The sequence below is a fragment of the Vicia villosa genome, linkage group LG2 (assembly GCF_029867415.1).
Source record: "Vicia villosa cultivar HV-30 ecotype Madison, WI linkage group LG2, Vvil1.0, whole genome shotgun sequence".
Classification (NCBI taxonomy): Eukaryota; Viridiplantae; Streptophyta; class Magnoliopsida; order Fabales; family Fabaceae; genus Vicia; species Vicia villosa.
Window position 1 is genome coordinate 69,446,817 of NC_081181.1, and position 6,000 is coordinate 69,452,816.

The following is a 6,000-nucleotide window of genomic DNA, read 5'->3' on the forward strand; positions in this document are numbered from 1 at the left end:
GCTCGTCAAGCGATGAAGAAGAATCAGCAAACCTATGTTTCATGGCTCATCAAAACAAGAAAAAGAAAGCTGTAAGTCATCTTAAACCTGAACTCGTAGATAAGGTATCTCATTCTCAACTAAAACTTGCTTTTGAAGAATTACATAGAGATGCAATTAAAGCTTTCAAACTTTTGGCCTCAAATAAGAAAATATTTTCATATCTTGAATCAAAAGTTGAGAAAACCGAAAGGGATATGGAAGCTTTAAAACAATCTATGCTAGACATTCAAAAGGACAAAGTTGAAATAGATCCTACATCATGGTTTGGTTGTGAGACATGTCACATTTGGCAAAAAGAAGTGAGAGATCTAAAAGCCAAGTTAGACAAGGCTCTACAACCAAAAGTGACTTTTGCAGTTGATCCAAACAAGTTCAAAAGATTGTATACTCCTTTATATAGTAAATACACTTTTGTACCAAAAGTATCAACTAGCAAAACTCCATATTCTCATCATATTACCTGTCATTATTGTTGCAAAAAGGGACATACCATTGAAAAATGCAAATTTAGGAGAACTTTAGTTCCTAAAGGAGTATTTCAATGGTTGCCTAAGTGCAACAAATTGTGTACTCACCATCCAGGACCCAATGAAGATTGGGGACCTTCCACTCTAATTTAATCTCGCAGGAAAAGTGTCTTGACATCGCCGAACGGTGGTAGTTCCTTGATAGCTGGTGCTCAAGACACATATAGGAAGACATACCAATTTTGGTATGTCATCTATGAAGACAGTTTGAAGAATCATACTTGGCAAAGGAAATGTAGGTGTCCTAGCCATCACAAATGTATGAGATACATTACAAATACAGATATTCCGAAAAACACATAGGACGCAGTACTTGATGTGCAAATTGGCAAGTTGCATTGCAAAGAGATTTTAAACCTATTCTTAGCAGAATATTGTTTGGGACTATGTCCCGCATCCGGGAGAACATCGAGTAATCGATACTAGATAAGTTTTTCGCAAAAATCAACCTGTGAAACATTCCATCAAAACAATTCATTATCAAATCTAGGAGTATGGCACACTGACAAGAAGACTCCACACAATGATGACAAAACACCTACATATTGAGAAAGCGGTAACATGTTTATTGTTCACTTCCAAAAATTTTATTGATGCTATAATATGCTATCAATTAACATGCTTATAGTGACTTCATGTGCTCTTATCTACTCTTCTCAAATACTTATGTATATGTGTTCATCATTTCATTCATAACATACAATGGTTGTGCATTCAAGCAAATGACAAAACAAAAATACATCATATAGAAACATTTCTAAGGCATTTTCATCATTGAAAGAAACTTAGGTCGACCTACCCTGTATTTGAGTCGACCTACATAAGAAGCTTCTTTAGAAAAACTAAAAAGGTCCAGTTGCGTCGACCTACTCACAATTTAGGTCGACCTAATTTGGTCATTTGTTTTGTTACTTCTGTTAGGTCGACCCAGCTTCACTTTAGGTCGACCTACTGCGTTAATTTTTCCCTATTTGGGTCTGTTAGGTCGACCCGACCCAATATCATTCATTCAAAACATTCCATTCTTGCATTCCCTCTCATTCTCATCTCTTTTGGTACGGCTAACCCTAATTCCTCAAACTCAAAATTGTCAAAAATCATCCCTCTCTCACTCAAAGCATCTCCAACCATGCCTCCAAAATCAAGAAAAGGAAAGGAAATTGCTTCCAGTTCATCATCTCAACCGGTAAGTGCTCTTGTTCATCCTGATTGTAGAGAAAACTTTGAGAAGTGGCAGATGAAAAGGAAAATTGTTAAGCAATATACTTATGATCCAAATCTTGTCGAAAACATGCATATCCCTGATGTCGCTGCGTTAATTGAACATCAAAATATTCATCCCTTATTGCAATGTGATACCCCGTACTGTGAAAATACCGTTAGGGCTTTCTATGCAGGATTTACAAAAGGAGACGGTTGTAATTTCCGTTTCAAAATGGGATCTAGGTCGCATGTTGTTGACAAACGGGTCTGGATTAGTATCTTTGGTCTGACAATCGTTGGTGATGAACTCCGTATGGTAGACGGGGATGTACCGGGAAACTATGACCATGAGGCCTACATGAAGTCAATCCTCAAAGATCCTTCCGTATTTGACAGATCAAATGAAACAATAACAGCTGGTCATTTGAAGCGAGATCCTAGGCTCTTGAACTGGGTAATCTCAAGAATCATTCGACCAAGGGCAGGAGGATATTCGAGAATTGAAAGAAATGAAGTGGTGCTCATGTATCTGCTGCAAAATAGAACGCGTTTACACTGGCCTCACTTCCTAGCTGCTAAGTTTCATGAGGTCAAACAGAAAACTACAGCCCTGTGTTATGGTTCAATCATTCAAACAATTGTCATTCACTTTGGTATGCGACTTGACCACTTACACTACACTCGCGTACATCAATCCCAGGAATTCTCACAAACCACCTTGACTCTTATGGGATATCATTGGAATCCTGTTAGGAAAACCTATTATCTCATTCAAAAAGGAACAGGGAAGGTTATCTACAACTATGATGATCCTACGGAGTTTGGAAACAATGTAGGAAATGAGGAAGAGGGAAACGATCAAGAAATAGCAAATGATGAGGATCAAACCATGGAAGACATAGCTCATGACACGGATCCAAATTGGCAATATGTTCCGTCTCAACAGGAAGAAGTTCCTTGGGGATACACTGCTCCACCTCCTCCTGATCAATCCAACATAATATCTATGCTTGAAGCTATGCAACTTCAACAACAGCAGAACTTTGAAACTCAACAGCTTCAATTTCAAACAATGCAGCAGCTTCAACAAGATAGATATGAGGAACAACAACGTCAATACCAATCTTTGTACGGCTTGGTTCAGGAACAAAGGAACGATTTTGAAACGTTTGCATCCAACTCCATATTGAGGCAGAATCAGTTTGAGGAAACGGCATTGCATCGTCATGCTAACATAAGCCAAAGCTTCAACACTCTTAACATGTCTGTGCTGGATTTGTTGGAATAGGTTGAAGAAGATCGACCTCATACATTTCAAAGAGGAAGAGGAAGAAGGGGCAGGCGTTAGGACATATTGTTTATCATATCATCATTTCATTGCATTTCATGCCATTAAGTTTTTGTTTTGTTGTTAAAAACATTATATGATGTAGTACTCTCTGTTTTCTTTTACAAATTTCTTGAACTACTATGTATGTTGTTGGCTTTCTTTAAAACATGATTAGCTTTTATGATTCCACCATTTACATGTTATCTATCTCTATGACTACCGGTATTCTTTATTTCTCTTGTTTCTCTCCTACTCTGTTCTCTTTGTTTCTCTTTTTGATGTTGTCAAAGGGGGAGATAGATACAATAGATGCTGAGTGTACGGGGGAGCTTTGTTGAGAGATTGCCCTGTTGAGAGATAGATGCTGGATGTACGGGGGAGCTCTGTTGAGTCTTTATCATATACTACCAAAGCTTAGACGAATGGTTTGCCATCATCAAAAAGGGGGAGTATGTGAATACAAGATTACACTCAAAGATGTTTTTGATTCATGGCAAACTCAAATAAGCATTCAAACAACAAGACGGAAGCAGAAAACTTAAAGAAAAGCAAGCATTGATCTCTCATAGGTCAACCCATTATGTTTATATGTTTATAGGTTGCCTCAACACAAGTAAAACAAGAAGAATGCAGAAAAACAGCAGTTAGGTCGACCTACCATCAACCCAGGTCGACCTAAAATGGAGAAAAATTCATATATCCCTGCTAGGTCGACTCACACATCATTTAGGTCGACCTAAATTGATGAATTCTACATACCAGCCTGTTAGGTCGACCTACACATCAACTAGGTCGACCTAATCTGTGAAAATGTCCCCAGAATGCATCAGAAGAGGATTCTGGTCGACCTACTCCTTCAACAGGTCGACCTAACTGGGAGCAAAATTCTGCAAGCTCTGTTAGGTCGACCTAAGCACTACAAGTGGTCGACCTAACTGATCAAGAAAGTTCAAAAATCAGTTTTTCTTGGTTCTAACTGTTATGCAATCATATATATTGTGCAAGGGTAATTATTCAAGAACCCCAACGACTGAAAGATACACAAACGCTTCTCATCTTCGTTCTTCATCATCTCCAACACAATTACACATAATCATTCTTGCGTTGCGGGTTAGTAATGAGTTCGATAACGTCCATGGAACGGAATTGAAGATTCCTAGTGGGTGAAGGTTTGTGGGGTTTGTTGGTGAATAAAATCTGCGGGTTTTGTCCTCCACGACGGGTGGTTCTTGGGGGTTTTTATCAAGAGGCGTTCATTGAGGATTCGGCTGAGTGTAACGATTGAGGAACGGGGAGTTCAAGGAATCAAGACACTGCAGAAGGGAATCAAAGTGAAGCTCTTGGATAACCTTGATCTGGCTCAAGATTAAGGGGGAAGAAGATTCAAAGGATCGACATAATTGGTTTATCGTTTATCGCTTTGTTATCTTCTTTGTATATACTACTTTCAACATTAATGAAAGATTACCCAATTTCAATTTGGAATTGGGGGCAGACGTAGTCGTAGCGAGGACGATCGACGAATTGCCTAAACAAATATCGTGTTCTTGTCGCTTTTACTTTCTCTTTTACTTTCTGTTCATAATTGGTTATAAGTGCAAAATTGATCAACGATTCAAGTGTTAAAATTGTGAATTAAAGTTGTGCACAAACATCACAATTCACCACAACTTGAATCACTATCAATTTGAACGTATCACCAAGTGTTTGTGTTTTTGCTTAATCCAATCTTACTGCATTGCAAATCAAAGTTGTCAATCTAGAAGTCAATTGGTTTTCAGTTGTTAAACGTATTGGTTAGCCATCATATTACTTCACCATCAATTCCACTTACTTTTTGGTTTTGAAACACATACGACCTTTGCAATAGCGGTCCGGAATAGACGCAAGTCGATTCAGAACCGCTTTCGCTCGAGTTAGTAGAAAAATCCGTAAAAACTTAGAGAGATCTATTCACCCCCCCCTCTAGATCTTTAGGCCAGCGTCTAACAGAGTGTATCTATGAGGGAACTCTTTGTTGAACTAATCCTTGCTCGATGAGAACCTTTATTATATTTATAATCCTATTATGACAAGGCCTGGATATGCGGCTGGCGTGGTGAAAGACATCCCTTTTTTTCTTTGTAGGGCCAAGCTAATATTTTATTCTCCTTTCTCCATAGTTTACGATCCTTCGGGTTTTTTCTCCATGAGTCTCGGGAAATCGGCTAGCACGGAAAGCGTGGATGCGGGCGAAGATAGAAATGCAAATGTAGATGTATGAATGCATGAAAATGCAAATGCATGCGTCTGCGAGAGACTCCTCGTATCATAACTCCTTGTATGCAAAGTAGACGCGTAACATATGATCCTAGGGATAGCCTTAGAGGCGACATTAGACCCTCTTGGAATCTTCGCAGGATAAATGTTATGATACGCTAAAGGAAATCTCTTGGATTCGAGAGTATGCAGCAGATAGCGGCTAGTGACCGTTCAAGATGGTCACTAAATCTCATGGCCATCGAGAAGCCAATTGACGTGTACCAATGAATTTGTCCCTCGTGGGAAGGTTCTCTATGCGGAACACAACCTATCTAAGGACGATATGGACGAAGAGAAATCCCTACAGGCTAGGGATGGGATGTGTAAATGGAAATCCAAACCCTACAAGTTAGAGGGTGTACGGAAACAAACATGGAGTGACTGTTCAGGACAGTCACTAGATCTCATAGCCATCGAGAGGCCAATCGAACGCATGCTAATGAAGCTGTCCTTCAGGGAAGGATGCGTCGTTATGAAATACGTGGATGTAACAGAAAATCCCTATAGGCTAGGGAGTACGTAGGAGTAAGCACGGGGTGACCATTCGAGACAGTCACTAAGTCGCATGGCCATCGAGAGGCCAATCGACGTATGCTA